Source organism: Astatotilapia calliptera, chromosome 1 (assembly GCF_964374335.1).
Source record: "Astatotilapia calliptera chromosome 1, fAstCal68.1, whole genome shotgun sequence".
NCBI classification, from domain to species: domain Eukaryota; kingdom Metazoa; phylum Chordata; class Actinopteri; order Cichliformes; family Cichlidae; genus Astatotilapia; species Astatotilapia calliptera.
In genome coordinates, this window is record NC_137422.1 from 40962714 (window position 1) to 40987713 (window position 25000).

The 25000-nt window shown below is 48.4% G+C and overlaps 1 protein-coding gene across 7 annotated transcripts in view; it reads left to right on the forward strand.

Annotated features, from left to right (window-relative positions):
- Nucleotides 1-25000, forward strand: part of znf536 (zinc finger protein 536) — a 219823-nt gene that overhangs the window by 65119 nt on the left and 129704 nt on the right. For all 7 annotated transcript variants that reach the window (XM_080301120.1, XM_026177512.2, XM_026177499.2 and 4 more), the window contains one exon: nucleotides 16060-16159. The gene's annotated coding sequence lies outside the window, so the exon portion shown is untranslated. The remainder of the gene's footprint in view (nucleotides 1-16059; nucleotides 16160-25000) is intronic.

Sequence of the window (25000 nt, forward strand, 5' to 3'; positions counted from 1 at the left end):
TTTTGTTGTCTTTCGTTGATTTTTTGGTTTGACTTTCAAATGTAATAATAATATAATAATAATTTAATAATTTAGTTTTTGGACCTCTGTCAGAGCGGTTTGTAAATGATGAATTATTTTGAGTTGTTATGACTTTTGCTAACGAACCGCTGCGCTCGGCCTTTTTGTGAGAATAAGCAGGCTCTCGCTCATTTTCCACATTTTTAACAGAGCACAAACAAACTTGTAGAATTACATCCTCGAGTGATCCACGGCAGCTTCCCGAGGTTCTCCTGGATCCACGTCGTTCCCAGCGATCCTGCCGTCATCTTTTAAAAATACGTGCAGATGTTACTCAGCGTTCCACAGGAACGGGAATTCTTTTGTACTTAAAGGAAACGTTTACTTTAGACTCTACTGCTGTGTCTGTACAGTGAACTACTATATGTGTACTGTAGTAAATGCTGGCTGCTCTCTGGAGGTTTCGGCTTCAGGCTGAGGTGAACTTTTAAACCCTCACATTAGCACCCTGACACTTAATTGTTACCAGCACAGAGACCTGCACTGTAAACCACACACACACGCACACACACACACACACACACACACACGCACACACACACACGCACGCACACACACGCACACACACGCACACACACGCACGCACACACACGCACGCACACACACGCACACACACACACGCACGCACACACACACACGCACACACACACACGCACACACACACACGCACGCACACACACGCACACACACGCACACACACACACACACGCACACACACGCACACACACATGCTGCTTTCAGAGCACTCAGTCAAGTCCCTGTCTTTAAGCTCGTGCAGCATTCCTCTCATTCATGGAAGCAGGGCCCTCCTAGTGAAGCGCTTAATTGGCTGCAGATTGCTCTTTAACCTCAGGGTTACACCACACACACACACACACAAGCCGTGCACACACACAAATACAAACACACACACACACACGGGCAGGCTGTTTAGAGTCTTAAGGGAGACGAGAGTGGTTTTTACAACTCTGGAGGGAGGTCAAAGGTCAACAGATTTGTAACAGACAACCTCTAAAGATCTGTCAGTCAAGGCTAAGATGGTGACTACCACACACACACACACGTCTCTGAGTGTGCGTGTGTGCGGTTCTTTTATTGTGGTTTCTGCAGAGAAGCTGCAGTCAGGACTTTTGAGTCGCTTTCTGGACTTTGTGAGTCCAAACGAGCCTCGGCGTGCCGGTGCGATCCACGTCAGCGCCAAGCAGCCCGCATCTCTGCGCCTGTTTCTCGGCGGACGTCTCCGACATGTGTCTTTATTTACGGGGCAGTTTAGATATTTTTACAGGCTTTGTCTGTCTCTGTGCTCTGTGGGTTTGTTAGTGCCTCTCTGCTCTCCTATTGTTTATGATACACACTAAATATGCTTTTCTGCATGACTCACTCCCTCCTCTCAAGAATTAGGACCTCTGTGTTTCTCTCTCCCAAATTAGCTTTTGCACTTTTATCCCCCTGCACGAAACACTCGTCCTGATAACACGACAGCCTTTTCTCTGACGCGCTCGTATCCCTGCATGCTTCGCGGCGTTGCCGACCTAGACGCTGATTGGCCGGGGAGAGAACCAGGTAGAGGCTGTGTGATTGTGCAGCCCTCTCGCTGTACAGGCTTATGAATGATTGAGCTACTGTAGCAGCGAGGGCAGATCATATTACAGACGCCATTTTGTTTGTTTCCCCCGCAGTATTTTGTGTCTCCTCCAGTTGTTTAACATATTTAATCCAAACAGGATGACGCTGCTCTGTGTGTGTGTGTGTGTGTGTGTGTGTGTGTGTGTGTGTGTGTGTGTGTGTGTGTGTGTGTGTGTGTGTGTGTGTGTGTGTGTGTGTGTGTGTGTGTGTGTGCGTGCGTGCGTGCGTGCGTGCGTGCGTGCGTGTGTGTGTGCAGGCAGGGTGGCATGCTCAGAGTTAATGCTGCAAATTGTTGTTAGATGCAGGTCTCCCTCTGCCATGCGTTTTGGACAGGAAGGCAACGTGATTGGCTTTGTTCAATCTTCCTGGCAGCCGACACCAGCTGACATCTGTTCCCTCCTAACCACTCAGACTTATCTCCATCAGGGAACACACACACAGACTCACACACATGCTCGTGTTTGTGAGGAAAAGAGCGTGTCCGCACTAGACGCACACACTGTCACACACGTGGGCTCTTTTTGCGGTGATGAAGAGTTCAGCCTGTGCCAGTTGCCACTTTTGTTGCACGTGCGCTGAAGTTATTAAGGAAGAACGGGCTTGATTGGTCGTGCGCTCACGTGAGTCTCTCCGCGTCGCCCGGCCCCGCACGGCGGCCTGGGCGCGTATCTCCTGTCGACGTGTGGAATCTTAAAGCGCATAAAGAACTTTGCCTCTCTTGAGCAAACAGCAGAAAGGAAAGCCGGCCTTTTTTTCCCCCTGAAACGAGAGGATGAGGAAGGGCGGGCGGAGGAAAAAGGACAGAAGTGCGAGAGGCTGTTTGAAATTAGCCCTCCACTCCGGGGTCTTGGGAAACGAACGTGACGCGTCCAGATTCTGTGTTTTTGTTGCAATTACCAGGAAACGCAGATGAATTCTTCCCGGGCCATGTGTGCCGAGTTGTGTGTGTGCGTGAACGTGGCGTGTACAGATACGGATGTGTGAGCGTGGTCGTGTGAGCAGGTGGCAGGCATATTTGAAGATGACAGCAGGGGTCTGACCCATGCCAGGCTCAATAAAGCAGCCTTGTGACGGAGCTTATGTGACACGCTGTCCCTGGGGCTCGGCGGTCTTTCTCTGCCTCGCGCACACATGTGCACACGCGCACGTTTCCCCTCCGTGTCAGATAGCGAGGGCTGATTGCTGCGGGTACGTGTGAGGTCTGTGTGTGGTCTGATGACGACACGCTGTACGTAGCATTAGCTCGAGCCCTCACCTCTGCTTTTTACACACGGCTCGTATTTCCAGCAGTAACGGCCGATCGCGTGTTTGGAAATGCGGGGAGCTGCTTACGCTCGTGCAGTCGCTTAGCGTCCTGCTGTGCGTCACGCCAAACTAGAAACCCGCAGCAGAGTACACAGAGCGCGCTCGGTCATGTGACAGTTTCGGCCGTTGGTTTTGAAGCGTTCGGCCAGACTCCCGTTTGGAGCTCGTGGTCACGTCCAGAGTGCTTTATTTATTTCCTTTAGTTCAGTTTACCTTTGTTTCCCCAGGAAGTCTCACTCAGATCAAAATCTGGTTTACAAGACACACAAACACACGCGTTACACACATCAGCGTGCAGCAAAGACAGACTGCAGCGTGTGCAGTATGGCAACAGCAACGCCGAGATCCGCTCGCGTTTCTGTTCGGCTTCCATCGGAGGACAATCTCACTCCAAAGCAACAGTTAGAAAATGAGATTATTGACCTAATGATGCAGTTTTCCCTCCTATTGCTGGGTCCGCCCACCTGCTCACGCCAGCACTTCGTGAACCCGGTGAGTTGTCGGTCGTAGTCAGCGATGGGCGCAGCGCCAAAAACAGCTGCTATTGCCTCGAACGTCTTCTCCTTTCGGATGCTCCCTTCATGTGTCGCCGCGGGGAATCATCTCCCTCCGTCTCACGCCAACCCAACATCCACCTCTGTCACGCCAACGCTAGCCGTCCTTCCATCACCCAAGAGACATCAACAGGGCTTCCTCCTGGTAGGATGTACCTGAACCATCCCAACCGCCTCCTTTTGATGTGGAGCAGCAGCGGCTCGACTCCGAGCCCCCGCCCCGCCCCGTCTTGAGGGAAACTCATTTATGCCGCTTGTATCTGCACCCTCATTCTTTCGGTCAGTACCCAGAGCTGAGGGGGGAGGCGTGGATCGACTGGTAAATCAAAGACTTTGCTTTTTACCCAAAACCTGAAACCAAAAGGTTCATCGCTGTTCTGGATCAGGTTGTTGATCACAGGCAAAATGACCATTGACCTTTCACTCTCACACGGACCTGCAGAGCGGAGAATAAATCGTACATCCCAGTCCCAACATCCCAACAGCCCAGACATGTTCAACATGAACTGTGCGGAGACAGCCACGAGGCTACACGAGGAAGGAGGTTAAAGTGTCTTAATCACACATCAGCTTGACAGTAGTGCTTTGAGGCAGACACGACAGGCTCTGTGACGGAGAAGAGAACAGGTTGGATGTTAGCTGTCAGACAGACGCAGCTCAGATCTCTGCTGAAGCGCCTCTGTGAACAGCTCTGTGCACGACTTTACGGTGATTCGTTTAGCGTTTACGAAGAGTCCTGAACTCAGTCGGTTCTTGTTGGGATCGCTGTGTCTTTAAAGTAGAACTTTAGGTTTGATGTTGGTGACAGAACCGGGGTGTTCCAGATGTTCCTCCTGGAGAGGATGCTGAGGTGTTCTCAGAGGAGTTGGAGGATGTCTCCTCCGGGCTGCTCACGCCCTGACCGCTCTCTCCAGCCGTCTGAGCTGGCTCGGAGATATCGCTGCTTCTGTCCACAGTTTAGTTCTTCCAGTCACAGGTGTGGCAGGTGAGGGTTCAGGTGATGGAGGCTGACCTGTAAACGCGCAGGTTCGCCTCCATGAGAGACTCAAATAAGAATGTCAAAGAATGATTATTACGATTATTATATCGCGTTACAAGAGGTAAGAGAAACAGAGCCTCAGACTGTAGCCGCGATCAGAGATCAGACGTGTGCTTCACAGGGTTTCACTTTATTTTCTCCTGAATGAATAAAATGATTAAAACAAGTTGTTTTGAATATTAAACTCGGTTTTCCAAGTTTCCAAAGTTCATTTAAAAAGGTTTAATTCCAACGAGCTGCTAAATTTAGTGAGAGCTTTTCTACGGTCAGGTTGGCCCAGTGTACGACTTTTCCCTGTATTCGATGGAGAGATGTAATATTTTCATCATCATTATGAGAGCTTTTCGTGTGTTCGATTGCTGCCGCCGATAAGCTGTCGTTTCAGATCACGTAAACCCTGACTGTAAGCGAACCAGGTCTCGCACACAGAGATAAGTGTAATCTTGTAGAAGACAACAGAAGGAGATAAAAACGATTTAAAGGCGAGGGAAAATGAAAGTAAACAGAGGAACTTTTTTTTGCTTATCTGTCCTTTCAGTTGTGGTTTCCACTTATTTGCTGACTCTATAAACCAGAAGAAGAACGAGTGACCTGCTGTATTTGCACACAGTTTTTTGAAAAGTGCAGCTCACTTTGCTGGAAAACAAGACCTGCAAGATAAAATCATCAGAGACTGTGTGTGGTATGCATGCACGCACGCATTGCTGATGCAATCTTCCACTTTCCTAATAGTCAGAGCCTAAAACAGCATTCGAGTCGCTTCGTACCTGCGGCTCCGGTGGAGTAGAGAACAAGGGCTCGTGTTTTCCTCTGCGTCACGCTCCGGTGCTGCGCCGCCATTTACCGCAAACATCTGGCTCGCAGAGGAAGTTTCCTAATCGCTTCTAAGCTGTTTGTTTAATTTCAGTTGCAAGTCACAGAGTCTCAGAGATGGTACCCGGTTATAAGACACCATTTCCAGGTAATTTGATTGGAACACAGGTGAGACAGAGAGAGTGTGGCGGGGAGGAGGGATGAGCCAATGAGCCAATGGGAGAACAGCTTCCGGCTTCTTTCCTCCAACAAGCAGCTTCTGTTTGGTCGCTCTTACACGTGTCCTGCGTGTTGTCAACATATAGAAAGAAATATCATATCACATATGACCTCTGACCTCTCCTCCAATGTCAGCAGATAATGATAATGGATTGGATTTATATAGCGCTTTACAATGCCACTATTCATTCACTCTCACATTCACACACTGGAGGCAGCTACGGTTGAAGTGTTGCAGCTCACAGGGAACGATAAGGTTACAGTAACGACATGAATGCATGTGCACTGACTGAATGCTACTTTTATTTGGAACAAAATCAACTTTTCACACATTTTTTACTAAACATGATATAAATGTCCACAAAAACATCACTGTGTTTTCAAAAGGATGAAAACCCAAATGAAAACAATGAAACGGTGCACAGAGAGTGGGCTCCGCTTTTACTGAATGTGAAACTTGTTAAAGGCTAGTGTGATGCGCCGGCTCGTTTAAAGGTGACGACACCTGCGACCTTATTAGGTGCCGAGGTTCTTCGGTTTAACGATCGTAATAACGACTTCATCCGCGGGTCGTTCGCCAGGGAGGGGGCGGTCAGCCTGCTAGAGGAACACGGCGAGGATCTACTGTAGATTTGTGGCTGAAGAGCAGTGGCGTCGCTGCTTCTTCACGGGCTTTCATTGACGCTCTCCTGAAGGTGGCTGCATGTTTTTAGGCTGCAGCAGGAAGAGCTCGCGGACTCGCCGAGTGAAGCGCGCTTCCTGTTTTTTCCACTAATCTGCCTTTTGTGCAGAACTCGCTCTCTCTAAAGTTGAGTTCAGATGTCTGCAGAGAATTTTTAACCCTCCTCCCTCATTTTCTCAGTAATTGGCGGACGATCTTCAGAGCTCGCTTCGTATCCAGAGTGTTTCACTGGTTTTATGTACAGTAAAAATGAGAGTGTTTTTCTTTTAGATGACTTGAAGGCTGTGTGTTCTTTGGTGCAGATGACCCTGGGAGTGTGACACTAAGTAAATGCTTAAATGTGGGACTCCATCAGCGTTCACGTTTGAAATGTCGGCGTGAGCTTGGCTCAGGTGAAATCCGAGCCCCACCTCCTTTACATCTGGAAAAAGCTCTGGGTGTAAATCCCCCCCCAGCTCTCTGTGAAAAAGTGCGAACTAACAAGCGTTCAGCAGCTTGTAACACGAGGGGACATCGAGCCCCGTCATTGAAGAGAAGCAGTGGAGTCTGGCCAGACACCACTGCTAAACAGAGGAAGTGAGAGGGGGAGTGTGTGAGCGTGCTGTATAGTGAGTTGCCATTTATAATTGGCCTGCAATGGTAGATGGCGGCTGGCAAGGACAGTTTTTTTTTTAAACACAATCTGTGTGTGCTGTCGGGGCGATGCATCGCTAATGACAGAAAGCTCGAGTGGTGTGGAAGCACAACAGTGCCTGGTGGCTACGAGGCCAGCCCTCACAAATATGCTCAGAGCTCAGATACAGGATGGATGATGTACGAGATCGCACACAATCACTGTGGAGACCGCTCATATCTGAGGGCCTGTTCTTACTCCAGTCGTATGTATCGGACTGATCAGATCTCACCGTCAGTCGTACCGCTTTTCTACTCAAAGGGCTTCGCGCCTCGTTCACACGTTCGCGCTCGATGAACACGTCCAGAGTTCGGTGTCTGGCACGCAGGCTGGAGCAGCCGGGGATCGAAACACCAGGCTTCTGCTTAGCAGCTCTACCTGCTGAGCCCCAGGTGTGTTACCTGTCACCAGGGTTCTCAACCATGACTTACCAGGTTTAAGCACTAACGCCTCCTGAAGACGGTAGTTTGGATTAAAAGACAGTAACCCTGACACATGATGACCTCGGATCGACAGTGCGTTAATCACAGGTGCGTCTGAGACTCTGTCCCTCGAGAGGAGGTCGGTCATCCAGAAAGGCTCGGAGTCGAGGCGCTGCACCTCCTCATCGAAAGGAGGCGGTTTGGGTGGTTTGGGCATCTGACTAGGATGCATGTCCCACTGGGGGGAGACCCCGAGTCAGAACCAGGACACATGAGACATCTCTGGGTGAGCCGGGAAGGTCTCAGGGTTCCCCCGGATGAGCTGGAGGAGGTGGCTTCTCTGCCGCCCTGGATAATGTGGAAGAGCAGCATCTTCTCAGTTTGCTGAAAAATACATAAATACAAAGAGGCAGCAGGAATTTCAGTTGTCGGCTTCATCACCGGAGGTCTGCGCTGCACATTCTTCCTGCTCCAATAATCAGCCACAAAGTCAGGGAAGAGCAGGGCCCCGATAACCGGGCTGTGGATCAGACCCCCCTCCATCCATCCCGCCTCACCCCACATCCACCCTGCCTCCCAAAGCCTCCTCCATAAACAATGAAAAGTTAATGAAGAGGTAACTTAATGATGTAATGAATATGGCGGCGCTCAAGGTCAAAACTGGCTACAGTCTGGGCACAAGACGGGGGCCAGGTGATAACACACGGCTTAATGTCCCACACACACACACGCACGCACGCACACACGCACGCACGCACGCACGCACGGACGCACACGCTCAGTGTGCACATTGATTTAATGTTATTTGTCAGCTGGCATTGGGAGAACAGGCTCTGTGTTTGAATTGTCTGCAGAAACCTGCCTACATGCATCTGTCTTTAGAGTGTGTGTGTGTGTGTGTGTGTGTGTGTGTGTGGAGGGATAAGAGTGTTTGAAGTACTGTGGGTGGTAAGAGTGTGGACTTGTGTACCAGCCACTCTGTGTGTGTTAGACAGTGCAGGTTCTGAGCTGGTGATTAAAAATTGAAAGGGTTTGAATGACATGGTGGAGAGTTTGGCGGATCCAGGTAGGATCGATGGAGCTCCGGCGAGCGGCCACCGCCCCGGCTCGAGGGGCTCGAGGGGCTCGAGGGGCTCGAGAGCTCTCGGGAACGTGTTTGTGTGCAAGTTGTGCCTTTAAACAGTCGGTGAAGCAGCGCAACTTTAAAAAACAGATCATTTTTCTGCAGCGCAGCACTTTTCCTTCTGTGCTGTTTGTTTTAGAGCGCAGCGGTAGAAAATCTGGATTTATGTGAGCTTTTGTGGTTGTTTTTATCCACACGCAGCCAGACGAGTGCTTGATTTGGTCAAAAAAGGTGCGCGTTTGAAATGAAACAGAGACGATGAGTGTAAGTGAACAGGAGAAGGAAAGGTGGTAAGGAAAAGGAGGCAGAGGACAGCAGCCAGGTGCTCGCCGCCTTCGATCTGTTTGGCCTCCGCTGGGCTAAAGAAGTGTCTACATCTCACTTTATCCCCTTATAGGCTCTCCTCTCTGTGTGGGGGAGGGGAGGAGGAGGTGGGGGAGGAAGATCATGAAACAGAAGCACTTTAGCTGCACATGTTTTCCACGTGACAGCAGGATACAGGTTCTCAGATCATTCTTCATCTCCATCTTTCTTCTTGTTTATGCAAATAAAGTCAAAGTCATGACACAGTCATGAGTAACCTCTGCAGTCTGTGAGCGAGCAACCACCGCTCCGAGCCTGAAGCCGGACACGTTGGCCTGATGAAATAAGGTTAAGGTGTGACGAGTGAAGTGGGTCTCTCAGCCTTCAGTCCTCGAGTGTGTGCGTGGAGCCGGCCGTGGTGCAAAGTCTTCGCACGCAGCGGTGCCCACAGCATCAGTTGCTCCGACTCTCTCTTGAAATCCACTTGCCCGAGTGTTCGGCGGCGGCTCAGCAGGCAGCAGCCGAGCAGCTTTCCTCGCTCGCCACCTTTGTCGTGAATCGTTCTCTCTCGCAGGTTTTTCCTGTCAATCTCCTCGCCGTGCTAAAAGCAGAAGACACTAAACTTAGCATCCCCAAGGCAATCTGTGATCCATCTGATCTGCTGGCCAGCAGGCATGCTAATGCACTGGCACTGCAAGGCCTGCACGATATTGTATTATAGGCATGGATGCTCTATTATTAGATGATATGAATAGAATATCTGCTGTGAGTGTTTTATGAAGGTCAAAGAATTGAATCAGAAATATTTTAACGCTCAGCCAGACTGTTGTGTGTTTAATGTATGTTATCACATGGGTTTCATTCTCACTTTAAAACCCATTATGGAACCTGAACGGGCCTTAATGCACTTTTAAGGTTTGTTTTTTTAAGAGCAACACTTTAAATAAAACGTGCACGAGAAGGTAAGCACGGACTCGAGCCGCACGGCCAAAACCCACGTTTCCAAAGAGCGGAGGGCTGAATTTAGACGTAAGAGGCGTGTTTTGAAAGCTGTGGAGGAGCGAACGGCTCCACCCTGGGCGTCTGGAGGGGAACGAAGGCGTTCGGGCTACTCGTTCCTGCAGGCCTCCCTGGGACAAAAGACGCCCTGTGGAAGAGAGCCACCAGTTAACCGATGCGGTGACGTCACGGTGACGACGGCCATTTTTTCTGTACGGCCTACAATACTGACGCACGCGGGTCTCGGCATCTCCCGGTCTGATCTGTAAGAAATGTGTAGATGTGCTAACTCTGGGTCATTTTGGCCAAACGTAAACACTCGATCTCCCCATCAGATTCCATTAAACCCCACAAGAACACAAACAGGCTCTCCAGGAAGAAGCCCCCGAGCAGTGGCATTAAACAAGTGCTCTCGTCGGGACATAAATACTCTGATCTTACTCCCATAAATCATGCTGAGATTGTACATTTGGCCCGAGCACAGCTTCAGGTTCGCACACTCCTTCTGTAAACAGGTTCTCCCTCAGCTTCTCACATCTTCGGTCCCTGGGCCCGATCCTTTTTAAAAAGAGTCTCGCTGTAATCAAAAACAATAACTGCTCAGAGCGTAAACTCTTCCAAGCCCCCCTCCGCCAGCCCCTACCCTCTCCTTGAAGTATGAAATAATATTCTGTGTGTGGGCCCCGGCCGAACGCTGAGAACGCAAACATTTCACAATAAAGTTGTTTAAATAAAGGCCTTGGCATAGATGACTGGGAGATAGAGGACATGCTGCGTTAATTACAAGCCCCCGTTAAAATAAACCGCCAGTATAAAATATGAGCACCCCCCTCCCATTCCCGGGGATTTGAACCTATAAAATATCAGCGAGGTGTGCACCTCACATGTGCTGTTTGGAGACCAAACACGACGGCGGCTCGAGGAGGGAGCGAGCTCGTCAGACAAAGACGAGAAAGTAAAAGCACAACGCAGCTCCACGATCAACAAAGAGAGCGTGTTTATTCTGCATTTACAGACTTACGAACCCCCCCAGCTCGCTCCCCGCCGCCGCCGCCTGGCATTAACCGAGAGGCAAAACAGCCGAGTTAAGCGGCGCGTTTATTATTCTTCCAGGCCTGGAAAGCAATACGCTCTCAATGCACGGGCGTGCTCGGCCTTCCCGTCCGGAGCGCCGCGGCTCCGTGTGGAAGTTTCAGTGCTCGCAGAGAGCCAGCGAGATTATTTTTCCTCAAGTGTGGACTTAAGTTTCTGCTCCGTGCTGCTGGGTGGCCCACTCCGCTTTAGCCGTGTTAACATAAGAATAGAGCGGTGGCCAGGAGAGGAGGGGGGGCGGCCGGGGAGCTGGTTTAAATTATTCTGCGCCTCCGCCGCTGCATAGCAGGAGCTGTTGTTATCCACTTAGAACATCAGACGATTTGTTCCTTCTCCCTCTCCCCTCGCTCCCTCTCTCAGCCCTGTGGGCGTCTTTATTCGGGCCCTTTGTAGCGCCGTCGTGTTATAAGGCCCGACCCGGCCGGGGCGCACCCCGCTCCCCTCTGTCGCTGGCCTGAGTGAAGACGGCCTTAAAAACCAGAAATATGAAATGCTAGCTGCGCCCGGTGACGAGGCCGTGACGCTCGCAGGCCCAGATGAGGAATGCAGTTATGAGGAGATGTTTGTATACATCCAGCCTGCGCCTCGCGGAGCAGCGATGGCGGTTGAGCACAGCTTAAAGACATCTGGATGCGATGAAATGCCATTTGTCTAAACAATCAAGAGTCTTTGCAAAGCCACCCAATGTGCACGCTGCTTTTAGTGCATACTTGTGCAATGTGCTTCAACAGAAAGGGATATTGACAAATATTTCATTGCGACAGCTTCATGAGATGAGAATTTTTTTAAAAAAAATTTTTCCTCCGCTGCTGTAAACATTAAAAAAATGTGAAGTTCATTTGGAGTGGAGTCGGGGGGTGTGGGGGGTGGAAATGATGAGAAAACCACGGTGGCATTTATAAATAAGGCAAATCAGCGAGATTGTAATGTAAATACGTCCATTCTGAGCTCATTCTTCTTTAGAAAGGGAGGGAAACTGTGAACAATAACCGCTCGCACTTCCTGTTTGACCATCCGCCGTGGCGAGGAACTGGAGGAGTTTGGGCGGACCGACCGAAGACGTGAAACGGGCGAGCAGACAGAGAATGAAGCATCGCGTGTCAAAGAAATGCCACACCTTTAGATTTATTCTCTAATTAACTCCATTTAAACAAATGGTGCGGGCACCGGTGGCAGCCGTGCTCTGCTATGCCAGCGGTGTAGTAAGTGGGGCATGCAGACATGACTGGGATAATAAGCGTCATGGAATCTAATCAGATTTCTAAGAGGAATTGATTGTTGTGAGGCAGCCGGTGCAGGAGTCGGCTTGACAATAAGCTGAAATTTAAGTGTTAATTTTTATGCTAATCCTCTGGCATCTCTGTGTGATGCAATTTGGTCCAGCGGGCTCTCGACTTTGCGCCGCAGATATGAAATTGTCCCGCGCACAGAGAAAATGTCAGCTTGCCAGCCTCTGAAAGCTTGTAATTTATTAGGTATGTTTCTATTAGTATGTGTCACAGTTGTTAGAGAGCCACATGCGCAGCCAGCCACCTCCTCTCCCTCCATCCTCCCTGCTCCACCTTTTTTCTCCTCCACACGCTGCCGTCCGCTCTTTAGCATGGCACGCACACACACACACACACACGCACACACACACACACGCACACACACACACACACACACACACACACACACACACACACACAACGTGCATGTTCTTAAGATGGTCTCGGCTCAGTGGCTGCTGCACTGGGGCCTTAATGTATTATCATATATCGGGTGGTCCTTGCCCCTGGACAAAAGGCTATTTAATGCAATTTAATGACATTCCAAAGAATTTGTGTGTGTGTGCTTGGAGAGTGGGAGGGGCTGCTGGTGCAAGAGGGGAAGAAAGAGAGGCAGGAGCAGGGAAATAGAAAAATAAAAGAAAGGTGGAGGCCGCAGATGAAAATAGCATGTGTGTTTTTCATGGCTCGCCCAGGCAGACGTCTCCGTGTGGAAGGCGTGACTCTCCCTCACCTCCTCGCTCTGCTCGAGTTTCCACCTGCAGCAGGAAATCAAGTTTGAGCAGCTCCGAGAGGCTGAACATGTGTCGGCTTTCTCCGCGGGCCTTGGCAGGTTACACGCCGGCTCGTCACTGGATACCGCTGAGCTTCTGCCGGTAATTCATGCAGGCAGAGGCCTCGGTGGTCTGAGCCCCGTCACAGGGCAGAACGGGCTCCTTGGTCATTTCTTTCACTCAGCTCCCATCTACAGCCAGCGCAGCCAAACGTGCTAGTAACCAGTGAAACTTCTCGCCACGAATAGAAGCGTGGCCGACCTGTTTGATGGCGTTCATTGCTGCAGACAGGAAGCCAGCGTGAGCGTCCTGCGAGGACAGGATTGATCTGAGACATCGTGGGCCACATATGGCCCACTTTGGTTTTAGGTGGGCCGGACCGGTGAAAGCCCCTCCTGCCAGTGTAACGAGGTTTAAAGTAAAGTAAGGAAACCATCTTTGATTTAAACTGTAAGAAATAAAAGTGCAAAATTACAGAAAACATTGTGCCGGCTCAGACTGCGCTGCAATTATAAAACACAAAGTTTCCCTCAATTCATGGAAAATGTCTCTTTTCTGTGGGAATGTTGTAAAAAAGAAAAAAAGATCTCTTATTTAATTGTTTATCTAAATAACTGAATCCACCGTGAACCGATGCCCTCTGTCACGTCTCCCAAAGCCATCCAGCCTTTAGAGGTTTGGGTTTAGAAGCTGGTGGGTATTAAATGTGACACCAGCGCAGTGGGAGGGAAGTATCACTGCGTATAATATCATCATATATATATTCTATCATGTAGCTGCTCCGAGGCAGAGTTTAGAAAGACGAGCCTCGCAGTGGTGTGTTCGGCAGCAGCCATACTGGGTATTTACACTGTGTGTAATTCTGCGTACAGCATCTGTAATATTACAGTAACGAAGCTGTGCATGATGCAGCAAACCCAAACAGCAGGTCTTACCCGGGAACATCTCCTCACAGTACGAAGCATAAAAACGCAGCTTTCAGTAAACGTGTGTGCACATATCTGTAAGTCCACTCCTGGAAAATATGATTAATGTTTTTATGGCTCTCAGTGGAGGAAAGTCAATAGAGGGTCTGCTTCCCACAGCCATAAAGCTCCAGTGTCAGATTTACACTGTTTTATCTACTGTTGCCTGCTTTAGTCTATTTAGTCTATAACCGTGTGTGTGTTGGGGGGGAGTGGTCAGATTGATGTTTGCAGCTGCAAATGCACAAAGTGAGTGATGAAGACGATGGCGATGAAGAACGGTGTGCTTGTTGATGAACAGAAACATTTTCCTGTGAACAGCTTTAAGAATAAACGATAAATAAACGAGACTCTGTGGCTGAAACGTTCGGTTTCTTTAATTTTACCTCCCGATCAAAAACACATTTGTAGATTTGACCTCTCAGGTCTGAGCTCTGTGATGTCATCATGATATGATTTTTGAATCACATCAATAGTTTTTGTTGTGTGTCGGTCAGACTCTTATTGAGCTGAGGCTACTCGGTAGTCTGGAAGGAATCCCTGATATCTGCAGAGCCTCTTCAAACGGAGTCGGTCTCTGCCCTCACCCACCTGTTAGGGACACAAAACACACAGCAGAAGAAGTTGTTTTCCTTGGTTTCTGTTCAGTCGTCTTCCTCTTGATGTTTAAATGCTGATAAAATCGCAGCTCGTCTGCAGAGTGCTCGAAAGCCAGTAAAACTGTACTCGGCGGGCCCAGAAACACACTGAAAGGTTTGGATACAATTCACATATAGGTCAATTAAATGCAACAACATCTGCTCTCTCCCTACCATTTGCATATAGCATTCATATGTTAATGATGTCCCTTGTTTTTTTTTCTTTCTGTGTGTGTGTGTGTTTGTTTCTCTCTCCTTTCCCCCTCTACTTCCTCCCCTCCTCCCGTCTCTTTGTATCGCCAAACAAAAAGAGATGCTGAAAATTTGGATTCATACTTCCCTTTTTGGAGAAAAAAGAAAAAACACAGATACGCCCGTCCTATTTTCACTTCCTCTCGCCTCGCGATTAAAGGGGAGGTTAGACGGGTGCCACGGTTGTTCCGTTGCCATGCCCCTGATTTTGACAAGAAGCGCCTTTAACAGCAGAGAAGGCGAGGCCCTATCTCTTCCCCGAGCAGCTTAATGCCTTATAAATCAATGATGACACAGATGGACTAGCGATAATCTATTTAGAATGCCTCACAGCAAATATTGTTGTGCAGATGATTAGACAGCCAGTTATTTTAACTCAGACCCCTAAACCCCGTCTTCGTAACGCTCCTCGGATTTATAGGAGGCGTTCCAGAGCCGGCGTTTGCTCTTATTTGAAGTAAATTTGAGGGAAAAACAGATGTAGAGAAATGAAAAGTGAGAGGGGTGTGTGTGTGTGTGTGTGTGTGTGTGTGTGTGTGTGTGTGTGTGTGTGTGTGTGTGTGTGTGTGTGTGTGTGTGTGTTTGGGTGGCATGGGCAGCTTGAGAAACAAAAGACACTGGTGCTGGTGTCTCTGCCAAGGCCATAATGATAAGGCATGTTTCTTCAAAGATGGGGGAGGCAGAGCACGATTGTATCTCCAGGGCGTGTGTGTGTGTGTGTGTGTGTGTGTGTGTGTGTTAGGCAGCCTAGTGACACAAGGGGGGTTAATGGCAATCCAGGGTCTCTGCCCCTTTTCATGGTCGATGGGTCTCAATTTAGCGTGTGAGGGTGAGGAGGAGGAGGAGGAGGAGAAGAGGAGGAGTTGCAGGAAAAAAGGAGTGCAGAAATGAAGTGGAGGTTGTCAGACGTGGCAGCTGCTCCGAGCCCTGATAAATATAAGCCCTTATTGATCGGTTGAAAATGAAAGATCCCCGAGTGGCGTGCAGTATTTAGCTTCTTGTCTGCCTCGCGTCAGCGGTGGCCTTGCCTTGGAGGGATAGATTTTCAGCTGCGCCTCCGGGCACCGCAGCGCCCCAGCTTTGATTTCATCTTTAACCTTTTTCTGCTGCGTTCCCTTGACCTCTGAAGCAGCGCTTACTGAATTTGTTAGATTTCCATCTTGACATCGACCCCTCCTCCACATCGCTGTCAGCGCTCCTTCTCATCCCTCAGGTCTATATTTCATTATCACCTCCTCTGTTTCTCCCTGCAGGTGGCCATCGCAGTGAGCAGTAGTCAGTGAGGAGTGGCAGCCAGAGGCCTCTTCATCCTAACAGACAGATTGCACACCAGTATGCAGGTGGTGTATTAAGGTGAGTTCACACACAGTTACGCTCTGCCGTCACGGAAGTACGCGCGCATGGTTCAATAACACGACTGCTGCACGAGTGAATCCCTCCACCTGCACATCCAGAGTCTACCTGCTGGAGTCAGGGTCAGCAGCAAGACAGACAGACAACAGACAGACAACAGACACACAGACAACAGACAGACAGACAACAGACAGACAGACAACAGACACACAGACAACAGACAGACAGACAACAGACAGACAGACAACAGACACACAGACAACAGACAGACAGACAACAGACAGACGACAGACACACAACAGACAACAGACAGACAGACAACAGACACACAGACAACAGACAGACAGACAACAGACAGACAGACAACAGACAGACAGACAACAGACAGACGACAGACACACAACAGACAACAGACAGACAGACAACAGACACACAGACAACAGACAGACAGACAACAGACAGACGACAGACACACAACAGACAACAGACAGACACACAGACAACAGACAGACAACAGACACACAGACAACAGACAGACAGACAACAGACAGACAACAGAGACAGACAGACAACAGAGACAGACAACAGACAGACAGACAACAGACAGAAAGACAGACAACAGACAGACAACAGACAGACAGACAGAGAGACAACAGACAGAGAGACAACAGACGGACAGACAACAGACAGACGACAGACAGACAACAGACAGACAACAGACAGACAGACAACAGAGACAGACCACAGACAGACAGACACAGACAGACAACAGACAGACAGACCACAGACAGACAACAAAGACAGACAAGAGACAGACAGACAGACAACAGAGACAGACAGACAACAGACAGACAACAAAGACAGACAAGAGACAGACAGACATTCAACAGAGACAGCCAGACAACAGACAGACAACAGACAGACAGAGAGAGAGACAACAGAGACAGCCAGTCAACAGACAGACAACAGAGACAGACAGACAACAGACAGACAACAGAGACAGACAGACAGACAACAGACAGACAACAAAGACAGACAACAGAGACAGACAGACAACAGACAGAGAACAGACAGACAACAGACAGACAGACAGACAACAGAGACAGACAACAGACAGACACAGACAGACAGACAACAGACAGAAAGACAGACAACAGACAGACAGACAAGAGAGACAGACAACAGACAGACAGACAACAGACAGACAGACTACAGACAACAGACAGACAGACAGACAGACTACAGACAACAGACAGACAACAGACAGACAGACAACAGACAGACTACAGACAACAGATAGACAGACAGACGACAGAGAGACAGACAGACAGACAGACAGAGAGACAACAGACAGACAACAGAGACAGACAACAGACAGACAACTGACAGACAGACCACAGACAGACAACAGAGACAGACAACAAAGACAGACAAGAGACAGACAGACAGACAACAGACAGACAACAGACAGAAAGACAGACAACAGACAGACAGACAGACAGACAGACAGACAGACAGACAACAGACAGACTACAGACAACAGACTACAGACAACAGACAACAGACAGACAGACTACAGACAACAGACAGACAGACAACAGACAGACTACAGACAACAGATAGACAGACAGACAACAGAGACAATAGACAGACAACAGACAGACAACAGACAGACAGACAACAGAGACAGACAGACAACAGACAGACAGACAGACAGAGAGACAACAGACAGACAACAGAGACAGACAACAGACAGACAGACAACTGACAGACAGACCACAGACAGACAACAGAGACAGACAACAAAGACAGACAACAGACAGACAACAGACAGACAACTGACAGACAGACCACAGACAGACCACAGACAGACAACAGAGACAGACAGACAAGAGACAGACAACAGACAGACAGACCACAGACAGACAGACAGACAGACAGACAAGAGACAGACAAGAGACAGAAAGACAGACAACAGACAGACAGCACTGTAGTCTGAGACAGTAGAAGCCAACACCCAACAGGGTTTTTAACAATAATTTTTCTAATCACGTTTGATAAGAATGATAATTAATAATGCAGGGAAACCTTTAAAAAGTCTAAAATCTTTACTTTTGACACACGTCAGTAGATATGACCCGTGCTGCTGTATCAGCGAGCGCTTGTATGCAATTATGAAAATAAAAGTGAATTCTTAAAGACGAGCGAGAGGCTCCCAGGAGAGGCAGCTGACTAACATGACGACCACCTCGCTCGCTGGTTAGCTTCCAAAGTAAAGATGAAGAAAAAGCTCAAACACCTGATATACCTGTGCAGACACCTGAGCTGCTCTGCCAAGTGTAGCATGTGTGTGCCAGCAGCAAAATGTCCTGAGCGTGGAGCTTTTCCACTTCCTGTACGGTATTTACTTCTCCCACTGTCAGGATAAAAGAACAAGACACACACACACATTCCAACTGTTCGTCATTCACTCACCATAGCCTTATCCCCAAAGGCCCCGAGTCTTAAACCAAAACACACACACACACACACACACACACACACACAGTCACACAGCTACAGTACACTGCTGCTATGTGCGCAGACAGAACTTGTAACAATCTGGATTGTGATAATCTATGATAATCATCCACCACATGCCACCTAAAAACGCACATGGGTGGCATTCAACACCCACACTGGCACATTGCTTCAGTGCATCTCGTCTCCCTCTGCCGCTCTCCCCAATGTCACTACCTCCAGCGTCAATGTCACCACTCGGCTCCTTATTTCTCACACGGCAAAGGCGGAAAAGCAGCGAATCTCCAACAATTTATGTTTGGCATTAGTGTAATTGAATCCCACTCGTATATCAGAGGAAGAAAGTTGTGAGGTGCGGGTGATATAAATGCAGGTAGGGATCCATGAAAACACAGAGCTGTCCCTCCCCCCTCCCCTCGCCTCCCGAACAATGTCTCCCATCTCTTTTTTTATTCTCTCCCTCTGTCCCCTCCTTTAGCTAGATGGATGATAAATTCCCAGCTACAGAGCCAGCAACAGCTGTTGGCAGACAGGCCTGATATGAGAATAGCAGCATAGGATGAGCAGGCATTAAAAATTAATATGCTATTTAGCCTAGGTGTATTTTAGGTATTTGACATTTTCATGTCCGGGACAGAGTAAATTTATTCATAGTACAGAATAAAAAAATAAAAAAAATTAAAGAAAAAGAGGAATGGGTGCAGGCAGCGGGCTGAGGGAGGGGGTGCAGGAACACTAAGTGAAGGCCATTTTGGTTTTATGGTCACCCTGTTTCACTTTGCCTCCCAACACGGTGATCTGTGTGTGTGAGATGAGGCTACACACACACTCACACACACATGGAAACAAGAGCAAAACCACTTTTATCTGCTCAGACAGGCTGAGACTGACCCTGCACCCTCCTCTCACAGCCACACTCACAGTTTCTGAAGAATAGTTTGGTATTTTTACTTTTAGTCATGTGCTTATTATTTATTGGTTTTAGTCCTGCACAAATGTCATGGACAGCATGAACCCAGCATGTGTTCTGATCAGCCCAGAGCACCTGGAGAAAAACACCCATTTCAGAAAGATAATAGCATTAGCTAGAATTTTACATTAGCTAATGATAGCTTTTTTTTGTGACGTGAATAGTTGCTGAAGTTCATAAAGATGGTGACTACAAATCAGCTGCAGGGAAACACCCCGCTAAAAGAGCAAAAGAGAAATAGTGGTTACCAGATGTACCTCCGTACTGAGGTGTTGATGATATCCTGAACTTTACTGTCCGTAAGAACTGCTGTTAACCCCCATTAGCTACTGATGGCCTCTGTTAGCTACTGTTGGCCTCTATTAGGGGCTGTTAGCATCTGTTGGCTACTGTTAGCCTCTGTTAGCTATGGTTAGCCTCTGTTAGGTGCTGTTAGCCTCTGTTAGGGGCTGTTAGCCTCTGTTAGGGGCTGTTAGCCTCTGTTATGTACTGTTAGCTACTGTTAGCTACGGTTAGCCTCTGTTATGTGCTGTTAGCCTCTGTTATGTGCTGTTAGCTACGGTTAGCCTCTGTTAAGTGCTGTTAGCCTCTGTTAGGTGCTGTTAGCCTCTGTTAGGTGCTGTTAGCCTCTGTTAGGGGCTGTTAGCCTCTGTTATGTACTGTTAGCTACTGTTAGCTATGGTTAGCCTCTGTTATGTGCTGTTAGCCTCTGTTATGTGCTGTTAGCTACGGTTAGCCTCTGTTATGTGCTGTTAGCCTCTGTTATGTGCTGTTAGCCTCTGTTATGTGCTGTTAGCTACTGTTAGCCTTTGTTAGGTGCTGTTAGTTACTGTTATCTACTGTTAGCCTCTGTTAGGTGCTGTTAGCTGGCATAAGTGAAACTGTCTTTGAAGTGGTGGACTCTTAGTGAATAAGTTTTGATATGATCTGAGAAGGTAATCAAACAGTTTTTCAGCTGGAAAGTTTGGACTCCTGAGCCTAACATTAGCTGATATAACGTTAGGCTCTGTTGTTTAGCCAGCTCGTTGTCAGCTGTCCGGAGGCTTGGATGTCTGATTTGCTGACAATAATTAATTGCAACAATATCAGTGATATTGGTGTGCTAGAGCCCTGACTTCAGCTAAGGAGATGAGGCTTGAGGTGAGAACACAAGGATGAAGCTTTGTCATCTGTTTTGTAGTTTGTATTGTTGATTTTGATTATTCCAAACAGGTGATCTGTGAAGGCCTTCATGTTTTACTTCTTTCCGTCTGGGACCCATGTAAGCCACAGATACTGAAACCAGATTTGAAACTACAGGTAAAAGATGAGATGTGCAGAACAAAGAAGCAGAGTGAACCAAAATGAACACTGTAGAAGAAGCAGAGGGGTAGCATTACGCAGTATTAGGAAGTTAAACGCCAGCTGTCAGAAATGTAAACTCTGCGCTCTGCTCCATCATAAATATCAGAAACGATTTTGACGATGAGCTGGTACGGAGCACATGTTCTGTGTGTGCCGAGTGTCGACAGGCGGACGGACCCCTGGAGGACCACACGGCCCCAGGCCGGGTCATGCTAGGACAGTGTTTAAGGCTCCCTCTCTCCCTGCCGCTCCACCTTTGGTGATTAATGGCTAATGCTGCTCTGGTACATCTCTATATCCCTGCTCATCCTTCCCTGCTAATCGTTGTGAAATCTTAGACATGGCCTGGATTTGGGTTCCTACAGAAACGTGGGATTGGATTCATGTGAATTTGGTGCTTCTTTATTCCACCGTTTTCATTTTTAAACCTTTGCTCTGATCAGAAGGCAGATGAGCACGTCTGTCTCAGCTCAGTGTGCTTATTTTAACCCCACACTCGGTTGTTTTCTACTGCTGACTGTGTGAATGAGAAAAGGTCCAAACAGGGACAAAGCTCGCTCTCATCCCTCCGACCTCCTAACACAGACTGTCAGCAGCCAGTGTTTCAGAGGCGATGTGAAAGATACTCAGCCAACCCATCATCCGCTTAATAATAATAATAATAATAATGGATACTTTATTGATCCCCATGGGGAAATTACTTGTTTTTCTCTGCATTTGACCCATTCACTCAGTGAAGCAGTGGGCAGCCCACTAAGCAGGCGCCCGGGGAGCAGTGTGTAGGGACGGTACCTTGCTCAGGGGTACCTCAGGGTAGCCGTTAAGTGGATTCGAACCGCCGACCTTCCGATCATGGGGCGACCACTTTACCTACTGAGCTATCCCTGCCCAGCTCAGAGACCCAATAGTCACCAACAAGATCGATTAGTCGAATCATTTCAGCGACCTGATGAATCTGAAGCCCCGCGCCCGACATTTACTACACAACACACCGTCCATTACACTCCAGCAGGCGTGTACCGTCAGCTGCCTGCTCAGATTTGAGTTTGTGCTTCTTTTATTTCTCATATGTCTTCATATAGCTGCTTTCTCTCTGAGACAGGGCTGTTAATTAGTTTGGTGGATGATCTTAATTGAAAGGAAACCTACTTAAAGAGGTTGTTCCACATTATTAAGCAAGTCACATTTCTCATGGAGGGTGAGGAAGAGGAGGAAGGAAGAGTGGAATAATGTAACGTTTTGCAGAAACTACTTGGAGAAATCTGAAGATAAATAATCTCATTATCATCGTCATCCTCCTCTGGATGCTCGCAGAGGCACGTTTCAGCCACGCTTCTCTAAAGCCCACAAAAGGACGCCGAGTCGTTTTCAGCACGCTTTATGGTTTTATGGTGATTGTTAGATGGAATCTGAGGAGGTCAAAATGCTGTAACTCCACCCTATAGACAGACCTGCCGGGACGACGCAGTTAGCATCTCTGTGCTTCCCTCACAGGAGCCGACAGGATCTCCAAAGGTTTCTGAATCAGTGCAGAAAATCATCTTTGTACAGAAGTAAAGTTTACGATAATTACAAGCTGTGCTCAGTGGAATCATGCTAATGCAGCTTTTATGATTTTTGAAGCCTAAATGCAATCCCAAGAAATAAAAGGCTAGCATCCAGATAAAAACAATCTACACTGTGGTCACATGACGAACAGGAGAGGTCATGTATAAAATGTTGAACAGTCCTGCCCTACAGCCATCGGCTCTGAATCCATTTTCATCTCCTGGCTCTCCGGTCAGAGGGATGATCATGGAGCATGAGCTGGAGGAGGTGACATAAGGCAGGTGTGGGTGCGTGCTCTGCCCGTACAGATCCACGTTAACGCTGTTCCCGAGCCAGATCGACCTCCCCGATCTTCCTCCGGCGTTACAAACGCTCTGACAGCTGACAGAGACTCACAGGTGTGTTTTAAAAATATGAATCGCAGGTATAATTAAACAGACGACGCGACTAAAAGCTGCTTTGAACCCGTCACTTCTTCCCTCTCTGCGTTTCCACAGTTGGCACAAAGTTCCCGCTGCTGTAGAGCGAGCACGGCGCCGTACATACACCGACTGTTATTACCTTGGGGAACGTTTAGCAGCTCCATGTTTAACACCATAACCTCCGCTACATCAGCAGTGGCAGCAGAGTAGAAAAACCCGGGAGGTGGAAACCAGAGACGGCTCGTGTTAGGCGAGCGTTCGACTGATCACCGCAATAAAGACGACAGGAGGGGGAGAGAGGGAGCGTGTAACAAGTCTGCTTTATTTCCACCTACTGGATGATCAGGGACTCTTAAGGGGAGGGATAATTTCTTGCGATATCCCGAGTACAAAGTAAACAGAAATCAAAGCCCTTCACGCTCCCAGACAGAAGCACTATATGAAAGAAGCCGTCTTAACAGCCTCCTTCATTTCCTCCTGTACTTCCCATTGATTTCACCTAACTAGTGTTAAGTGAAACTATCGGAGACACAATGGATCCACTTGACTTTGAGTCTCCGAGCCGCTCGCGCCTATGATTGGGCCCCCGCTGTGCACTGTAAAAATTTCCACTGTAAATTTACAAAGGACTGCTTTGTTTTTACTGTATTACTGTAAATACATCTGCACCTTATTACTGTGATCTGGAACATTTTAAAGAAAGTATAAATATAATAATGTATAAAACTCCACAGCTCGTAAATCAAACCTAAAAATGTCCTAAAATAATCTACAAAATAATATTACGGATACAGAACGGCACGTTTTAAAAGATCCTCAGCACGCCAGGAGGGCGATTCTACTGAGGTGGGGGGACGCTGCCCCTCCCACTGACCTCACGGCGTGTCTAAAACTGGAAGAAATCAAACACTCACTCACATGTCAAAGCACGTGGCGTCCTTTCCTTCATGCATTTCAGAATCTATAAGAATTTTTCAGGTGCATTCACTTTTGTCAGGTGTGGAAATACAGTGTACAGGTCTAGGGCAGTGACCTGGGTGGGAATGAGTGGGATTATTTTGCAGGGACTGTGTTATCTGGGGAAATATTTTAATTATCATTATATATTTTTTAAGTGTACAACCAAAATCTCCGAGAAGTACAGATCACCTGTAATCTTCTGTTTTTGTTTATGTGTATAAAGGAAAAACTCTTATTAAAAAGACATTGTTTATAAACACCATCCGTGGCACACAGCTGTGGCTTCCAGCTGTTTGAAGGCCGATCGTCGACAGGTCACTCTGAAACTGGCACAGGTAGTTTCCCTGCTGGAAGGTGGAGGCTGATGTTTTGTGTTTAAACGCGTTCGCAGCAGCGTGCACGGTCGTCACGCCCGGCGAGGAGCTGAAGCAGCGCGTCCATAAAACAGAGACTGAATCAAAGACAACAAGTAGTGATGTTTGTGAACTGTCCCTGAGTAAGAGCGGCTTATCGAACGTATTGGAAACCTGTAGAGTTTTACTTTATTCAGCTGGTAAAACGCGGCGTGGCGGCCCGTCACAGCGGCCATTGTGCTTCTTGCTCGCTCACTGTCACTCAAACCCCCCCACCCGAGCGTGCAGCCCCCACCTCCTCCTGTCTGTCACAGAGCAGTTTGAGGGCAGCGGCCTGACGGGGAACTCGCTTTCACCTGCGGGTCTCCTCGTCTCTGCGGGCCGCCCGGCTTCTTCCCCGTGCGCAGACGGAGGGAAACGGCCCCCCTCCAAATTTCCACAAAAGCCCGACGTGCTATCAAAGTAACTTCCAGCATATTAGCGGCTCGGAGCCCCGTGCCCCCCTCCTCCCGTTTCCTCTGTCCTTCCTCCCTCTCCTCTTTTGTGGCGTTGCTCGCTCGCCTCGGCAAGTTTCCTGAATTAAACCGCCGGCTTCCTGTTCTTTTATATGCACGGCCACATCTGGGGAGCCCGCTCGCAGGGCCCCGCCGCTTAATAACAATCACCTTCCCTTTCACTCGGCCCTGATTGTTTCTAATTCGCCCTGACAGATAGTAGCTGACAA